General features: G+C 39.3%; 1 long non-coding RNA gene across 1 annotated transcript in view; it reads left to right on the top strand.

Annotated features, from left to right (window-relative positions):
* The first annotated feature begins 15007 nt into the window (after positions 1-15007).
* The window catches only part of LOC125803765 (uncharacterized), a 21224-nt gene continuing 16082 nt past the window's right edge, over positions 15008-20149 (top strand). The window contains exons 1-2 of the long non-coding RNA XR_007440150.1: positions 15008-15119; positions 17041-17771. This is a non-coding gene — a long non-coding RNA (uncharacterized LOC125803765). The remainder of the gene's footprint in view (positions 15120-17040; positions 17772-20149) is intronic.

Below are 20149 nucleotides of genomic sequence, written 5' to 3'. Positions count from 1 at the left end.
AGTGACAGAGCCCTTCAACAGCTCGTTCTAAAAAAAGAACTGAAACTGGAAAGAATAGAGCTGGTGAGGTTTCTTTATCTTTATGTGCGAAAGTCTTCATAAACTTCTTGAACATGTTTTCTATTAAACATAGACCTATTTTAACTTGTGAAAAAGAGGTTTAATATATTTCTCCTCTTTAAATAAAGTCGTTATTGTCGTTACAAACATGGTACAAATGAGCGTCAGGACTTTTCTGATCCAAACGCGTTAGAGATTCACCTCCAGCACCTGATCGTTTTTATCACAAATCATTATTAAGTCGAAACAGCAGCAGCAGACTGCTTCTGAGGGAGGGATCTATGCCTACTGTTTATCACAGTTAGGCATGAACTACCTTGTTCAAGTTCTGCCTTTTAGCACAAGCTAACACTAACCTGTGATAAATGCTCAGCATATACATGGGGCATGACCAGCAACAGATTATTTGCATAAAAGTGACAGAGCCCTTAAATGGCTTGTTCTAAAAAGGACTGAAACTGGGAAGAATAGAGTTTACTGTCGTTACAAACATGGAACAAATGAGCGTCAGGACTTTCCCGATCCAAACGCTTTAGAGATTCACCTCCAGCACCTGATCGTTTTTATCACAAATCATTATTAAGTCGAAACAGCAGCAGCAGACGGCTTCAACTAATATTTGCATTAGAGACGGTTATTAAATGACTCAGGTTGACAAAGCGAGACACACTCGCTCGGAAAGCATCACGCATATTGCACTTCACAGCGGCTGCGTGGGCGTGGAAAAGGACAGCCGTAACCCGCATCACTCCGCGCTCATAAGACGGCCTTGAAAAAGACCTTTCGGGTGTTGAATAAAACATGTATATTTGTCAGAATGCAGATTCAATTGTAGAGGCTTATTGTTCTGCATGGTGCATTTTGTTTTTCCTTCTTTTATTCTGTTTTTTTTTCTCTCTCTCTATCTCTTTCTCTCTCTTTCCTTTCCACCCCCCTACTCCTATTCTCCACCCGCAAATCACAGTCTCATTAAAATGCATAATCAGGCAACGTGCAGGTCGTCCCTACAATAGCTCGCAGCATTTTTAATAACACCTTATTGAATTTTTGCACAATGGATAGGGGGAGGGCTCCTCGCCGGTGACGAGCGCGATATTTCATTCTTTCACACGAAAAAAAAAAGAAAAAGGAAAAAGAAAGATTGCTGCAAAAGTTTTTTTATTCATTCGTTTGTTTTTTTTCCCCATTTTTTTTTTTGGATCAGCACAGCTGTTCCCTCATAACACAGAAAAAAAGCATAAAAGCATTGAAACTATCCCTCCACCGCTCAAAAGGGTACAAAAGGTGTAATTACTGCCGACAGATGAGAGACAATACCAGCCCTGCTGTTTCAGTGTCTATCTCTCTCTCTCTCACACGGAGAGAGAGTGAGAGACGGTAAGAGTGAGAGAGTGAGAGAGTGAACAGATGAAGAGTGAGCTGCTCTGATACTGTAAGGGAGATACAAGGTCACTGTCATACAGTAAAGTGTTTATAGGTTACCTTCACCCAGCAGGTAAATGTTAAATTATCTCTATTATTTTTATATTTCCACACAATTATCTAAACTTTCTACTTTTTACTTTTAAATAAAAATGTAATAAAAATTCCGGCTTCTCATCGTTTAATAAAACCCCTATCCAGACAAATCTCTCCATCCAGATAGAGACTCCCTATTGGTTTATACTGTGATCCAGTAGTGCAGTAGTAGGACTCTGTGGGCGTGGCCTAAGCTTTTGTTTTTAAGTCTTAATGTCTTTATTTTTTCCTCTTATATTACTTTTACTTTTATACTATAAGTAGATTTGAAACCAGTACTTTTTTTCAATAGCTTCAGCTCCGAGCGCCGCCATTACTGTACTGATAATCACATAGACTTATATATATATATATATATATATATATATATATATATATATATATATATATATATATATATATATATATATATACATAGATTCCGCATAGTTTGCCTTCTGGTGCTGGCTGCTACGCTATGTGGAGTCTATATGTATATATGTCTATGACGTTATCAATACAAATATGGCGGCGCTCGGAGCTGAAGCTAGCGTTATATAGGATGTAAACTGTAGTTTTTAATAAGCTTCTTGTGCACTTTCTAAGTTATTAATGCCTCGTTTTAAATGTCAGGGCTCTCCGTATTCTAGCAAGGAGGTGTAGAGCTACTTTAAGCTGGATAGCGGTGTAAAAAGTGATTAATCAGGGTAAGTTATGCCCCGTATCACCCAGTCTGAAGGGTGTTTGGACAAACAAACGGAGGTATGCTAGTCATCAAAGGTAAGAACTTTTTATCATGTTTTACTACAACAAAAGTCCATTTTACACCTGAGTTCTCCTTTAACCACTATATTGGACCTGAATAAGAACCTAAAACCACCTGTCTGTAATACTACCATACTAAACCAGCTTTTTAGTGAATTGCACACAATCTTTGCTGTGCTCTGTGTGTTTCAGTATGAAAAACTACCTAAGAAGAAACTGTCTAACATCTCCTAACATCTCCTATGATTTCCTAAGATCTCCTATGATCTCCTAAGTCCTCCTAAGACCTACTATGATCTCCTAACATCTCCTATGATCTCCTAAGATCTCCTAACATCTGCCTAAGATCTCCTATGATCTCCTAAGATCTCCTAACATCTGCCTAAGATCTCCTAACATCTCCTAACATCTTCTAACATCTTCTAACATCTTCTAACATCTCCTAACATCTCCTAACATCTTCTAACAATCTCCTAACATCTCCTAACATCTCCTAACATCTCCTAACATCTTCTAACATCTCCTAACATCTTCTAACAATCTCCTAACATCTTCTAACATCTCCTAAACATCTGCCTAACAATCTCCTAAATCTCCTAATATCTCCTAACATCTCCTAACATCTCCTAAACATCTCCTAAACATCTGCCTAACAATCTCCTAAATCTCCTAATATCTCCTAACATCTCCTAACATCTCCTAAACATCTCCTAAACATCTGCCTAACAATCTCCTAAATCTCCTAATATCTCCTAACATCTTCTAACAATCTCCTAACATCTCCTAACATCTCCTAACATCTCCTAACATCTTCTAACATCTTCTAACATCTCCTAACATCTCCTAACATCTTCTAACAATCTCCTAACATCTTCTAACATCTCCTAAACATCTGCCTAACAATCTCCTAAATCTCCTAATATCTCCTAACATCTCCTAACATCTCCTAAACATCTCCTAAACATCTGCCTAACAATCTCCTAAATCTCCTAATATCTCCTAACATCTTCTAACAATCTCCTAACATCTCCTAACATCTCCTAACATCTCCTAACATCTTCTAACATCTTCTAACATCTCCTAACATCTCCTAACATCTTCTAACATCTCCTAAACATCTGCCTAACATCTCCTTACATCTCCTAAGATCTCATAAGATCTCCTGATGTCCCCCCCCTCTTCTCTGGCCGGTAACTACTGAACTGGGAGCTCGTATCTCAGCGGGTGTCTGAAAGCGTCCGGCCTGCTAATATCCAGCGACACGCTTGTTAGCCACCCTCCTTATCAGCGCTAATTATGCGGCGGGGAGCCCCGCCCCCCCCTGGGCTGGAGCCAATCTCAGTATGCAAATGGTTAAGGTCCCCCTGGAGAGGAGCAGCTCGATTAGATGCGTGTTGATAAACTCACTTACGCTGAGTGACAGTTCGCAATATTGGGGTCGTGGAGGTCGCCGCCGCCGCCGCCGCTGATGAAAACGAGGGGGGAGGGAGGAGGGAAGGGGAGGGTGAGCAAAATGCCAGAAGTGTCCTCTAATGCATGATGGGACAGGAATGAAAGGGTGTGAAATGTCACTCTCTCTTTCTTTCTCATTTGCGAATTCACTACCTGCCCCTGATCGACGCAGTCGCAAACCCAGACACGCCGACGCACCACCTCTCATCTGCCTCGCTAATAACCCGCTCTGAGATCTGAGATCTGAGCTCGCCGGACCAGAGATTCCCCTCAGATGAGGAGATCACCCTCCACCCCTCCAACTCACCAATCCGCTAATCTGACACCTCCCACCCCCACCCAGAACGAAATTTTAAAAATAAAAAACGTGAGGAGACGGGAAAATGGACAGCAGTGCTGAATAAGGGCTTCAGAGGCAGAAAAACAAGATAAATATTTGGGATGATGTGTTTCTTCCAATAATGTTAGAGTCTCATGTCTCATGTCACAGTCACGTGGTGTTCCTAATAAATTGTCCAAACACTCTTTGCAAGGAAACACACGTTACGCCCAAAAAAAAACACACCCATGATTCATTAAGAGAATAAGTTCATGCCTTTTGCACATTTCAAGCTACACAAGGTGTACTTTTCCCGTCATTATGATAGCAAAGACACAGTGACATGCCCTAAATCAAGCTGCATGGTGCACGGTTGTCACAATATATTGTGATATGCAGATCTGGAAAAAATAAGAGAGCACTTAAATATGATGAGTTTCTTTGATTTTACCAAATTAAAAACCTCTGGAATATAATCAAGAGGAAGATGGATGATCACAAACCATTAAACCACCAAACTGAACTGCTTGAATTTTTGCACCAGAAGTAAAGCAGCATAAAGTTATCCAAAAGCAGTGTGTAAGACTGGTGGAGGAGAATAGGATGCCAAGATGCATTGTTTTCTTTGCATTACTTGAGGTCTGAAAGCTCTGCATTTTTTTTGTTATTTCAGCCATTTCTCATTTTCTGCAAATAAATGCTCTAAATGAGAATATTTTTATTTGGAATTTGGGAGAAATGTTGTTTGTAGTTTATAGAATAAAACAACAATGTTCATTTTACTCAAACATAAACCTATAAATAGCAAAATCAGAGAAACTGATTCAGAAACTGAAGTGGACTCTTATTTTTTTTTTCCAGAGCTGTATTTAGTGTGCATTATTACTATCATGACATTCTGGATCATTGACTTCTGTTACAAATCTGATACAATTCTTGTATGTTTTAATATCTCAGTTAGTAGGGGTGTGCCATATCATATTGTATGCAATAATAAAACATAAATTTTTATTTTGTTGCAGTAGTGTATTCTTTAAATATTTTTTTTAATTCAGTGTTTTGCAATATCGCCAAGAATATAATTAGCAGACTGAGAGACAGCTTCATCCATCAGGCTGTAAGGATGCTGAACTCTCTCCCTGCTCTACCCCCATCACTAATACACTATTGTCTTCTGTCTTACGTTCTGTCTTATGTCTATCTGTGTCATTGTTGTATTGTACATATAGTGTCTCCCATTCTTTTATATTATATATCTTATTTTTACCCCCAACAGCTATTGCACTATTGTCTTCTGTCTTACGTACGTCTATTTGTGTTGTAGTATTGTAAATATAGTGTCTCCCATTCTTTTATATTATCTATCTATCTATAATTTCTGTACTTGCTGTAATTTTTGGGAAGGAGAGTAACGTAATTGAAATTCTCTATATGTCCTGTACAAATGCAGTATTGACAATAAAATTATTACCATGAAATATCGTGATATTATTTTAGGGCCATATCGCCCACCCCTAACACACCTCCACTCTGAACACGGCTTCGGCTCTGAGCTCGGTACCATTCAGACGTCTGGCATTCACCTGCATTCTTTACAGGAGAACAGAGGGGGACGCAGCGAGGGTCTCTGCTTCTAGCATGCTCTAAAAGCTTGTTTGTGTTTTAAAGGAGATCAAAGCACGCAGAGGTCTTGGCCAGACATGAGACGCTCCTCCTGCAATCTGTTCCCGTCTCGTTACCGCCTCGCCCGCTCTCTCACAGGGGCCAAACACAAGGCCGGCTTCAGGCGCCCCCCCCTCCGGGAGACCTGGACCACTTCCCACATGGCTGTTCTGGAAGTCACCCAAGCCAAACATCATCAGCACCCGCCACGGCTCCTCCCAGGGAGAAACCGGCTACCTTTGTGTTCTGGTATTGATCTTCACGCCTCGAGACTCCAAAGACTGTGAGTCTGCTGGTGGGAGTGTGGTGAGAACAATAAATAGATAAAAGAAGAAGAAAAAGATAAAGCAAAAAAATAAAAAATAAAAAACCTCTGTTATTTCCACATCGTTATCTTCTTTATTTCTTTATATTCTGCTATACTATGAAAAAAAAAACTTGAGCCATTAGGACTGAGAATGAAAAGAACCCTTCTTTTATTTGTTTTCCAGTCAAAACAGCCATTAAGTACAAGATCTCCATTTTTCAACGTCAATAAAAAAGCATGAAACACACATTTAACCAAAACACATAAATCGCAGAATCCTGAGCAGGTAAAACTAATATAGTGTGTGTAAATGTATAAGTGTATGTGTGTTCAGTGTGTCCACCTTTACCTTTATTACCTTATCTTCTGTTCCTTTCAGGAGATTCACTTTCAGTTTTTCTGCAGGAGATTTGCCCGCAACTCCTGCCCTTCCTTTAACTCATGTACAAGATCCAAATCATGCCACATCATCTGTTAAACATGGTGTGTGTGTGTGTGTGGGGGGGGGGGGGGGGTTGTTCTTTCCTCAACTCCTGCCCAAGATCCGAATCATGCCGCCTCACCTGTTAAATAGATAAACTGATGAAAATCTTACAACCTCTTCTCTTAAACATGGTGGTGGGGGTGTTCTTTCCTCATCTCTTTTTCCAGATTTAAACCATACCACTTAATCTGTTAAACATGGTGGTGGGGGTGTTCTTTCCTTACCTCTCTGACCAAGATCCAAAGTATACCACCTCATCTGCTAAACATGGTGGTGGTATTTGACCTCTTTGACCAGATTCGAACCATATTATTTCTGCAATCTGAAATCTTTCCTCAACTCTCCTTCCTAAGAACCAAATTATACCACCTCTTCTGTTAAACATGGTGGTGGTGTGTTCTGAAATTTCCAGGGAGATCTTTCCTCACCTCCTGCTCAAGATCTAAACCTACCACCTCATCCATGACGGGAGTGTTTTGTATTCTTCAGTGAGAACTTTCCTTACCTCCTACCCAAGATCCAAAGCACACCACTTCTTCTGTTTAACATGGTGGTGGGTTGTTGTTTTCTTATCTCTTTAAATCTTGCCACTTCATCTGTTAAACATGGTGGTGGTGTGTTCTGAAATCTGCAGAGAGATCTTTCCTCCACTGTTGCCCAATATCAAAAGTACATCACCTCACCTGTTAAACATGGTGGTGGGTGTGTTCTTTCCTCATCACTTTGACCAGATTCAAATCATACCACTTCATCTGTTAAACATGGTGGTGGTGTGTTCTGAAATCTTCAGAGAGATCTTTCCTCCACTGCTGCCAAATATCAAAAGTACACCACTTCTTCTGTTAAACATGGTGGTGGGAGTGTTCTTTCCTCACCTCTCTGACCAAGATCCAAAGTACACTACGTGTTCTGTTAAACATGGTGGTGGGGGAGTTCTTTCCTCACCTCCTTCCCAAGATCTGAATCCTGCCGTCTCATCTGTTAAATATGGTGGTGGGGGTGTTCTAAAATCTGCAGGGAGATCTTTCCTCAACTCCTTCCCAAGATCCAAATCAACCACCTCATCTGTTAAACATGGTGGTGGAAGTGTTCTGAAACCTGCAGTGAGAACTTGTAAACATGTTAAACGTGGTGTTTGTTCCTCAACTCCTTCCTAAGATCCGAATCCTGCCACCTCATCTGTTAAACATGGTGGTGGGGGTGTTCTTTCCTCACGTCTTTGACCAGATTCAAATCATACCACTTCATCCGTTAAACATGGTGGTGGGAGTGTTCTGAAAACTTTTTTTTACCTCCTACCCAAGATACAAAGTACACCACCTCATCTGTTAAACATGGTGGTGGGGGTGTTCTTTCTTCACCCCATTGAACAGATCCAAATCATACCACCTCATCTGTTAAATATGGTGATGGGAATATTCTTTCCTCAACTTCTGCCCAAGAGCCAAATTACACCACGTGTTCTGTTAAACATGGTGGTGGGGGTGTTCTTTCCTCACCTCTTTGATCAGATCCAAATCATACCACTTCATTTGTTAAACATGGTGGTGGGGGTGTTCTTTCTTCACCCCATTGAACAGATCCAAATCATACCACTTCATTTGTTAAACATGGTGGTGGGGGCATTCTTTTCTTATCTCCTGCCCAAGATCCAAATTGTGCCACCTCACCTGTTAATCAGATAAACAGATAAACAGATCAAAATCATACCACTTAGTCTGTTAAACATGGTGGTGGGAGTGTTCTAAAATCTTCATGGAGAGCTTTCCTCAACTTCTTCCCAAGATCCGAATTACATCACTTCATCTGTTAAACATGGTGGTGGGGTTGTTATTTCCTCACTTCTTTAACCAGATTTAAACCATACCACTTCATCTGTTAAACATGGTGGTGGTGTGTTCTGAAACCTCCAGGGAGATCTTTCCTCATCTCCTTTCCAAGATCCAAACCATACCACCTCATCTGTTAAACATGGTGTTGGGAGTGTTCTGAAAACTTTCTTTACCTCCTACCCAAGATCCGAATTACATCACATCATCTGTTAAACATGGTGGTGGGGGTGTTCTTTCCTTAACTTCTTCCTAAGATCCAAAGTACACCACCTCACCTGTTAAACATGGTGGTGGGCTGTTCTTTCCTCAGCTATCTAAAACTTTAAGATTCAAACCAATTCAATTAAATTCAGTTCAATTCAATTTTATTTATATAGCGCTTTTTACAATAAAGGTTGTCACAAAGCCGCTTTACAGAGAAAAACAGGTCCACGCCTCTTATGAGCAGCACCACAGAGATGCCAATTTTATGGTGACACAGTGGCAAAGAAAAACTCCCTTTAAGAGGAAGAAACCTTGGAAGGAACCAAGTCTCAGTGATGGGCACAAACTATAGAGCTATGACTAATACAGAAACAGATACTGAGTGTGTTAATGGTAATCAGTGCAGGGTTGCAGAGCCGGAGAACAACACAGCGGGCAGTGGAGAGCCAGGCTGGGAACATCAGGAACAGGGCATCTCCATACATGTAAAAGAGATAGATAGAGAAAACAGAAAGGAAAGGAAGAGAAACAAAAAGCAGAAGTTAGAAGGGTTGTGAAATAATTCTGATGAGTAGAAGGACAGGGCTGATTCCTGAAAGCTGGAACCACAGACGGACACATCCAGGAAGACCGGCCGGCCAGGCGTCTCAGCACATGTGAGAAAGATAGAGAGAGAGAACAGAGAGGGGAGGGAAGAAAAAGGGGTTAGAATGGTTTTATAAAACTCTGCTGGAGTGGGATGGGCACTGGTAGCAGCAGCTCAGGACATGGGGAGAGAAAGAGAAAGCAGATGATTAGGACAGGGTTTATATTTGCTGGATAAGCTGTAAGAGGAAGAAAATTGTAATGAGACATTACTCAAAAGCTTGAGCAAATAGAAAGGTTTTGAGTCTAGATTTAAAGATTGAGAGTGTGTCTGAGTCCCGTATATTAATAGGGAGGCTATTCCAAAGTTGGGGAGCTTTATAAAAGAACGCTCTTCCTCCTGCATAGTTTTTTCTAATACGCGGGACTAATAACAGGCCAGCGTCTTGGGAGCGGAGTGAACGCGGCGGATTGTAAGGAGTAAGGAGTTCCTGTAGATAATGGAGGACACCACTTAATCTGTTAAACATGGTGGTGGTGTGTTCTGAAACCTACCAGATGTTATTCCATCAACTCCTACCCAGATCAAAAACAACTTTACCCTACCTATTTAAGATGGTGTTTTTTTTTTTTGTGAAACATGATATTGATGAAAAGAGATATTTCCTCACCTCCTGTCCAAGATAGAGATCTGTTAAACATGGTGGTGGGAGTGTTCTGAACATTTTTTATAAAATGGACTGTTCTAAGTATGAGAGTATACCCTCTAAATATACCTTTTTTAAGAACCCAATATCAAAATATTGTGATAAATATTGTTCATCATAAAAAAAATCTTTATATAATAATAATTTATATAAATTATAATATAATATTTGTACTATCCCATCCCTAGATCAGCTCCACCTCCTTTCAGACCCACAGCATCGAGTGGTTTTCTCACAGCGGGAGGATGAACAGAAACACCTGTGGATGATCTCAGATCTGAGGCGAGAGCAGAGGATGAAGATGAAAGCTGTAAGTGCTGTCTCTCTGATGCAGAGCTGTGGCGGTGGTCTCCCAGGTGTTCTGGAGGGTTGTTAGGGTTCCTATTTTATCTGTATAGTTGAATAGTTTTCAGAACTCTAGTTGTAGAAGCTCCTGTTGTTCTTCTCATTAATTTATGTTTTTCTTCCGTACTAAAAGTTGATTTTAATAATCTCACTATTAAATATAAATATAAAAAGCACTTTTTAAATGGTAATTTTATTTATTAAGGGAAATAATCTATTCAAACCAATCTAGCCCTGTGTGAAAAAGTGTTTGCCCCCTAAGTCCTTCACATCTCTGTGGAGGATATTTGATCCACTCTTCTTTACAGAATTGTTTTAATTCAGACACATTGGAGGATTTTCCAGCATAAGATCATCCACACAATCTCAATCATCCAGACTTTAACTAGACCACTCCAAAACCTTCATTTAGTTTTTTTAAGCCAATCAGAGGTGGACTTTGTGTTTGTGTGCTTTGGGTCATTGTCCTGCTGCAGAACCCAAGTACTCCTGAACTTGAGGTCACTAAAGAACAGATGGCCGGATATTCTCCATAAGGTTGTTTTGGTAAACAGCATGTTTTACTACGTTCAGTATGATGTTCATTTTCTGTAATGATGTGTTAGTTTTACACCAGATGTAACAAGACACACACCTTCCAAAAAAGTTAGCAGTTTTTTCTTGCCAGTCCTCGGTAGGTTTTTTCCAAATTCCTGAGGATTGTTTCTCACTCAAAGTGATCACATAATGTATGGATAACACATTCTTGTGGACATCACCATGTGCTTTTCTCTTTTCATTTTTTTATTCACAAAACTGCAGGATTTTCGAAAGAATGAGTAAGAATGAGTACTGTGAAATTCTCAAACAGCAGAATGCCTATAATAGACTGTATAATAAAAATATAGTATATAATAATATAATAAAAATAGACTGTTGATGGGGTGTAAGATAGCATTGCGCATTGCTACGCGCCTTACGCAGGGTGCACGATATGGTTCACATGGACATTTCTAGCCAGATGCCACCGGTCACCATCATTACCACCTACTGTATTGTCCACTATGGGGGGTAATTTTAGCCTTTTATGGTGTATTTCTGGTACACACCTGAATCTGTAGATGAAGGAATGCTAAAAAAAACTCACTGTGGAACGTTCCATCCATCTGCACCCACTATGAAACCAAACTCCAACTCCCATAATGCACCTTAGAGCAATTTAATATAGAACAGAAGGTAGGAACAGTGTGATCTTGGTGTTCAGATCAGTCAGTCATGTCTGGGTATTGAACATGTAATTGTAAAATGTCAGAATGCTGCCTGTTCCGCGCTTGGTGTGGAAATTTGCGTTGCTGGTTATCAGTGTTGGTACTGTGCAGAAACACCTCGTACATTGTTCAAACTTAGGGCCCTGTTTTATGTTAAAATGAAAACGAGGCAGGAAATAAGTGCTGGATTCAGGGTTGCATGAACCCAAAAAGCTGTAGCTTGGCTAACATTACCCTCTACACTCGTTTAGATGTTAAACTGAGAAAATAACCAGTTTAGGGTTAGTCAGGTCATAGCCGGAGAACCGAGTTTAGCTAGCTTGCTGTCTCCCTCTGCTAACGTTCATCTGGCTAGATTGGCTGGCTGGACAATTATATTAATATGGCTAGTTCTAGCTAGCTAGTTAGCACTGTAACATACTTATGTTAAACTGAAATAGGGATCTCTACTGATTTTGTGAACCCATTCATGAAGAAGTTCGGGATCTTTAGGGAAACTCTAGAAGGTTTGACCTTTATAAGTTATAATTTCTTTCTTTTTGAAAAAGAAGTGTATTTGGGAATGCAGCAGTGAGGCGGCATTGCTAGAACCCAACGGTACAACACTACTATACTACTTCCATCCTCCACAGCCTCGTTTTGGTAGATGATGGTGATGTAGGTGAATAAAGCATATAGGCAAGTCGTCAAACATGCACCGTGCTGCTTGATTTAGGGCAGTGTGTTAGTGTGTCTTAGCTATCATAACGTTGGGAAAAGTACACCTTGAGCAGCTCTAAACATGCAAAATGGATGTACTAATTCTCTTAGTTAATCATGGGTGTGGTTCATTTTAGGTGAAATGTAAAATAAACCAATCAGTTTGTGACTTGCCATTTCCTTTAGGAGCCAGGTGAGCTCAGACTTTGGCGGATTGCTACTTTAACGACGCAGCTACCTGGACATGTCCATTGAGGTATACCAGATGAACTATCCCCAATCCCAGTTATATGATGGAGGCACACATATACTCCTCTATAGCCTATGCCTACCATTATAACATGGTGCTAATAGCTTTTTATCTGTTCCAGAGAGTCCTATTCATTTTTTTTTCCATTTTCTCAAATTTCCCAATTTACATGGCCGATTACCCAACACACTCATTAGGACTCCCCCCTATCACTAGTGATGCTCCAACACAAGAAGGTGAAGACTAGCACATGCCTCCTCCGACACATGTGAAGTCAGACTCCGCCTCTTTTTGAACTGTTGCTGATGCAGCATTACCGAGGAGCATCACAGCGCTAACGCTCAGAGGAAAGCACAGCGACTCGCTTCTGATACATCAGCTCACAGATGCAGCCTTGTTCTGATCCACATCACCCTAGGAGTGATGAGGGGAAAGAAAGAGCGCCATCTACTGTACTGTACCCACCCAGAGAGAACAAGGCTTTTTCAATTGTGCTCTCTCAGGGCTCTGGTAACTGATGGCAAGCTACATAAACAGGATTCAAACTGGCGATCTCCTGATCATAGTGGCAGTGCTTTAAGCCCAGAGAGTCCTATTCTATTAAAAATGCTTTTCTACAGTTTGTGCATTTGCACGTCTAGGTCAGAAATAGAACTTATACAAACCATCTGAATGCATTCATTAGAAGGAGTTTTTACACGTACGGTATACACACTCAGTACAATTCAGCGCATCTTACAGCGTTTACTTACTTATACGCAGATTCTTAGCGCCCAGCCGATAAGCGACAAACTTCATAAAGCGCATGGGAAGAAAGTGAAGCTCCAGTTCACAGTTCTTTCACACAGCGAAGTCGAAAACTTGCGATTAGTGCGCTCAAGAGCTCAGCTCAATCAGAGCCACACAAAGAATTGCGCTGAGAAACCCAATTATCCTCCTATATTATGCCCGAGTCCCCCCCTCGACAATCGCCAGCCCCGTAGCCCAGGCCTTTAAGAGAAGAGCCCTCTCAATAGCACTTAAAACTCAGTCACAATCCAGCGCCCCGGCTCATAATCACCTCTCCGCTCCCCAGACTCGCCCCAGAACCGGCCTAAGCCGCCCTCCGATAAAACACCAGACAAAGAAAGTCCTGAGCTGAAAAAGTGGTTTGTTTTTACTCAGAAATCCTTGAAAATCCTTGATAAATACATGAACTAGTCCCTCTAAGCCCTTTTAAATACAACATACTTAAACATGCTTCAATAATGGCCTGAACTGGAGAGTATTTGTTGACTGAATGTTGGGCTGGACCTCATTAGCAGTCCAGAGAAGCCCATATCTGAATTGGGGGTGATTTGTTGGATAGATCTATTAATAATTATAATTGGAGGAAGACTGACATCAGGAGAGCGTCTTAAAGAGCTGCTTTAGACATTATTAAACAATTCACAAAATTCATAAATTGATATTACTGTAAATTACACGTGAGTTTAAATCGTCTTTAAGTTTTTAATTGTTTGAACTAGCGTTGTAAGAAAATATCCACACATTGGCGTATTGTGAGAGTATTTAGAGTATTTTCTATTATTACTTTAGATGTAAAGATTGGTGTCAGAAGTGCTTAATTTGGCCACTGTGATCAGGAGTTTGCAGGTTCGAATCCTGGTCGTGTAGTTTGTCATCAGCTGCCAGAGCCCTGAGAGAGCACAATTGAGAATGCCTTGCTCTCTCTGGGTGGGTACAGTACAGTAGATGGCGCTCTTTCTTTCCCCTCATCACTCCTAGGATGATGTGGATCAGCACAAGGCTGTGTCTGTGAGCTGATGTATCAGAACCGAGTCGCTTTGCTTTCCTCCGAGCCTTAGCGCTGTGATGCTACTCGGCAATGCTGCATCAGCAGGAGTTCAAAAAGAGGCGGAGTCTGACTTTACATGTAAAGGAGGAGGCGTGTGTTAGTCTTCACCCTCCTGGTGTTGGGGGGCATCATTAGTGATAGGGGGAGTTCTAATAAGTGGGTTGGGTAATTGGCTGTGTAAATTGGGGAAGAAAATGAAAAAAAAAAGAAAAAGTTAATTTGGTGTTGAATTTAAACCCCGCCCACTAGATTGCAGTATTTTACTGTCTTTAGTTCCCAAAGTCATTTTATTCACATTTTATAGAGTTTTTTTCTAAAGGTTGAAAACAATATAAAACAATTGCAATATATTGCCTTGCTTACAGTATCACAGTATATTGGGATAATATTGAATCGCATCTCTTTACATTTTCACACAATTATCTGAACTTTCTATATCTGAACTTTTCTTAGTGCACTATATTTACATTCTACTAAAATACATTAATTTACAATCAGCATACATGCAGCTGAAACAGGGAACAGCTTAGTGCATCCCAAATTATATTATCAATATATACATTTTAATATTTTAACATTATAGTCATTATAGCTTTTAGTAAAATGTGTTTTGGGGAGGGAGGGTAGTGCACAATAGGACTCTTTTTGTTCTTATTAAACAAAACTGCCCATAGGGTTCTCTATTGACAGTACCGCTCCTGTCCACTGTTGGCGCTGTGTTTTTCTCCGAACACACACTACCTGTTTGCCGTGTGCTCAAACACTAATTAACAAACAAACGGTGAGGCTTCAGCGGCATTTAAGCTGCTTTTCTGTGTTATGGAGCTTCTAGAAAAGGATTTAATGGATAAAACTCGTGTAGAAACGGTAAGAACTTCACGTTGTGCTGTGGTGAGGGTTAGGCTGAGTTTAGCAGTAGGAGTGAGGTGTTTAATTGAGGTGTGGTAGGCTAGTTTTAGTCTAATTAAGTCTCAGGTGTAGTTTAGGTGTAGGTTCAGGTAGATAAAAGTTGTTTTGTAAAATTCTCTGTTCATAGTGTTTGATTTTTAGCTGGCCTGGGTTGTTTTAGTAGCTGAACAAATCCTAAAATCTTATTTTAGCTACATATTTAGCTGAATTCTCTGGAATAAAGGTGCTCTAGCTTGTAGCTAGGTTAGCTTTTTTGTGCTAAATGTTGCTGAATGCAGTTAAATTCTCACAGCAATGCTAATGAATTTAGTAGAAAGGCCAGTAGAGGCAGTTACCTCAACAAAAGCAGAATAAACTTTTTTTTTTTGTTATTTAATACTCTTGATATTTGTAGAAATAATGACTTAACAGTTATTCAATTATGTAGGTGCTATAATATTTATAATATAATATTTTACTGTTTGTAAAGGAAATTTACACTGTTCTGTCTTCCCAATTAAATGATATGTACTATAGACATATTATATATTTTCACTGTTATTTATTTTACTTCAGTCCTGTATATATGAAGTGCATTATATTAGTAGTGTTAGTATTGTAATGTTGAATCATTATAATCTTAGCTGTTAGCAGTGTGCCATATATCATATATCATATCATATATATATTTCACATGCAAAAATATTACCAAATATAAGCTAATGATCAATGTGTTGCATTAAAATGTTCTTATTAATTTTGTTATTTAATTTGTCATATCACTAAGAATATCATTAGTGCTATGATGCCATGTGCTTTTATATTATAAGGAGCTTATATATATATATAATATAGTATAATATTTGCCTGTCATAATAAAAGGCACACAAAATTTCATCACAGTTTTCTGTTAAGTTTTTTTTACATTAAATTATATTATTATTATTATTTATTTATTTATTTTTTACTTTTATTATAGGTTGGGAAATACTTTTTCCTTCATCTACTGCCATCCACACAGTTATTGAAGCACTGATTGGTCATTAAGCATGACTGGCTAAAATACTGTGTACTTATTTGTGCATACTTGTGCACAAGTAATGTCTAATGTCTATCCCGAATATAGAAAATAAATTCAATAAAGAAAAACATTAAATGAGAAGAGGTGTGTGTCTAAACTCTAATATATTCATACACAGCTCTGGAAAAAATAAGAGGCCACTGACTGCAAAATTATGATTTTCTTTGATTTTATCAAATTGAAAACCTCTGGAATATAATCAAGAGGAGGATGGATGATCACAAGCCATCAAACCACCAAACTGAACTGCTTAACTTTATCTAAAAGCAGTGTGTAAGACTGGTGGAGGAGAACATGATGCCAAGATGCATAAAGAAAACTGTGATAAAAAACCCAGGGTTATTCCACCAAATATTGTTTTCTGAACTCTTAAAACTTTATGAAAGCTCTGCATCTTTTTTTTTTTGTTATTTCAGCCATTTTTTCCTCATTTTCTGCAAATAAATGCTCTAAATTACGATATTTTTATGTGGAATTTGGGAGAAATGTTGTCTGTAGTTTATAGAATAAAACAACAATGTTCATTTTACACAAACATAAACCTATAAATAGCAAAATCAGAGAAACTGATTCAGAAACTGAAGTGCTCTCAGTCTTAGAATTAAACCACAATACACTATAATTACTGTCTCCCTAAATAATACAGGGAAGTACCAGCATTTTGAATCGCTTTTTGTATTTTTTGTGTACAATTTAGCTAAAGGAATCAAATGCAAAGTATCCTATCTGTATATCAGTATTGGACATTTGAAAATAATACCCTGCCCCAGTACTGAACTCTGAGGGACCTGTCTGAGTTTATTCTGTGTGTTTTAATAGAGAGATCCTGCAGGACGAGTGGCGCTGAGGTCTGAACAGCGGGAATCAGCAGCAGCGGCAGGACAGTCTGAGCAGATGAAGAATTACGGGAAGGACGAGACTGAAGCTAAGTTAATTAAAAATCAGTCGAGTTAAAGCAGTTGAATCACTGGAGCAATAATTGATTGTGTTAGCTGTATCGAATGATATCAGAAAATAGGAATTCTCCTAAATGGGAGAGGACAGGATATCGAGAGAGAGAGGACGCGAGAGGCGCTAGGTGCTGCAGGAAGCAATTACCATCGATAATTTTTTTCTAATAAACTTGTATCCTTCAGATGATAACCAATTAAACATGCGTAATTACGGCTCCCGTATAGTTATTCATAAGACGATTAGCATGTCTGCCTTACTTCTAGATTAGCCGCATACTGATGAGGCGCAGGTTAAGCGGCGGATCTGGTGATACACATGCAAATTTCATGCAAATGTGCGTGCAAAAATAGCAGGGAGGCGACGTCATTAATGGCGTTGCTAATAGGTCATTTGCATGCTGTTTACTCTGATTGTACTGACGACAGGAGTCACCGGAACCGGCCGGTTCTACAGAGGCCTGGCGAGGAGCGGCGGGTCCACTGGCGGGTCCACTGGCAGGTCCACTGGCGGGTCCACTGGCGGGTCCACTGGCGGGTCCACTGGCAGGTCCACTGGCAGGTCCAACGAAGAGCCAGAACTCATCATTTACATCATAGGTATGTAAATGACTTATTAAGTAAAAAATACAGTGACTGTAAAAGCACGGAAAGTGTAACGCCTCTCAAAAGTGACGCCACCACAGGTCTAGCGCCCCTGCTGGCTGGTTGCAGTAAAATATGTAGCTCCGCCCATCCCCATATGCTTCAGTGACAAAGCTTTTTGTGATAAAATACCCATAATTTCGCTATAGTACAATTTCTGCTCTATTAATTAAGTTAAATACCTTCAATATAGTTCATTTTCTGATCGTTTTATTGAGTTAGATGGTTATACAGGAACCAAACCTTCACTATAGTACAGTTTCTGATCTCTTAATTGAGTTAGATTTTAATACAGTACCTATAATTTTAATAAAGTACAGTTTCCGCTCTATTAATGAAGTTATAATTATAGTACAATTTTCTTTTAGTTAAGTTTGTTGATACAGTACCCATACATTACTACTATATATACTATGGTACAGTTGCTTTAGTTGAGTTATGTTGTCTTAAAATACTCATAGTGTAAATATAGTACTGTTTCAGATCTTATAATTGAGTTAGATGGTTATACAGTACCAATTTGTTCAATATTGAACCATTTCTGCTCTCAGTTGAGTTGCATTGTCTGAAAATCCCCAGTTTCAATATAGAACAGTTTGTGTTCTTTTAATTGAGTTAAATTGTGATAAAGTACCCACACATTCACTATAGAGCAGTTTCTGTTCTTTTTGTTATATAGTAATATACTATGCTTTTAGTGTAGTACTATTAATAAGCAGACAAATACTATAGTGCAGTGTAGTTTGTTATAGTAATTGAGTTAGTTTGTTGATAAAGTTCCATGCCTTCACTATAGTACAGTTTGTGCTCTATTAATTGAGATAAATGGTTATGCAGTACCAAACCTTCACTATAGTACAGTTTCTGCTCTTTTAGTTGTTAGATTTATATAAAATACCATGCTTTTACTATAGTACTGTTTCTGCTATTGTAGTTGAGTTAGATAAAATACCCATACTTTTAGTATAGTACACTTAATAAGCAGATAATTATCGATAACTAAATACAGTTTCTGCTCTCATAGTTGAGTTAGATTCTTATAAAATACCCACAATTTCACTTTAGTACAGTTTCTGATATTTGAATTGAGTTTTGATAAGACCCATATTTTACTATAGTACAGTTTCTGCTCGTTTAGTTATACAGTAATATACTCTGCTTTTACTATAGTACAATTAATAAGCAGATCATTATTATGGATAACTAAGTACAGTTTTACTATAGTAGAGTTTTCTGCTCTTTGATTTGCTCTTTTAGTTGTTCTATAGTAATAAAATACTCATATGTGTACTATAATAGAGTTTCTGCTCTTTTAGTTGTTGGTGTGATTAGCATGTTGTAGCTCTATAAGGAGCAGAAACGTTACTATAGTGAAAGTATTTCTCTCTGGTGTGTTTTTCTGGATGTCAGCACAATGTTTTTGTCGTGTTTTTAGTCGTGTTTTTAGTCGTGTTTTTAGTCGTGTTTTTAGTCGCGGTTTAGTCGCGTTTTTAGTCGTGTGTTTTAGTCGCGTTTTAGTCGTGTTTTTAGTCGTGTGTTTTAGTCGCGGTTTAGTCGTGTTTTTAGTCGAGCTTTAGTCGCGTTTTAGTCGTGTTTTTAGTCGTGTTTTTAGTCGTGTTTTTAGTCGAGCTTTAGTCGCGTTTTAGTCGTGTTTTTAGTCGTGTTTTTAGTCGTGTTTTAGTCGTGTGTTTTAGTCGCGTTTTAGTCGTGTTTTTAGTCGTGTGTTTTAGTCGCGGTTTAGTCGTGTTTTAGTCGCGTTTTTAGTCGCGGTTCTGTCGTGTGGTTCTGTCGTGTGGTTCTGTCGTGTGGTTCTGTCGTGTGGTTCTGTCGTGTGGTTCTGTCGTGTGCTTTAGTCGTGCGCTTTAGTCTGTGTTTGTCTGTTGTAGCCGTGGTTTTAGTCGTGGTTTTAGTCTCGTTTTTAGTCGTGCCTGTAGTCGTGCTTTTAGTCGTGTTTTAGTCGTGCGTTTTAGTCGTGCGTTTTTAGTCGTGCGTTTTTAGTCGTGCGTTTTAGTCGTGCGTTTTAGTCGTGCGTTTTTAGTCGTGCGTTTTAGTCGTGCGTTTTAGTCGTGCGTTTTAGTCGTGCGTTTTTAGTCGTGCGTTTTTAGTCGTGCGTTTTTAGTCGTGCGTTTTTAGTCGTGTAGTTTGGCGTTTAGAGGAGTTTCTGCTCCTGTTTTTTGTAGAACAGCAGACTGTGTGTTTTTTATTTAGTTCTGCTGGAGGAGAAACGCTGCAGGTTTCTTCTCCTCATCACTGAACTCTGCTGGCGTGGGTCTGCAGAACCGGACTGGGGGTCTGCGGGGGGCCGGCTGTTTCCCAGTCCTAATCTGAAGGTG

This window comes from Astyanax mexicanus, chromosome 8 (assembly GCF_023375975.1).
Source record: "Astyanax mexicanus isolate ESR-SI-001 chromosome 8, AstMex3_surface, whole genome shotgun sequence".
Classification (NCBI taxonomy): domain Eukaryota; kingdom Metazoa; phylum Chordata; class Actinopteri; order Characiformes; family Acestrorhamphidae; genus Astyanax; species Astyanax mexicanus.
The sequence above is the reverse complement of the archived record's forward strand: the minus strand, read 5'-3'. Positions and strand labels throughout refer to the sequence as shown.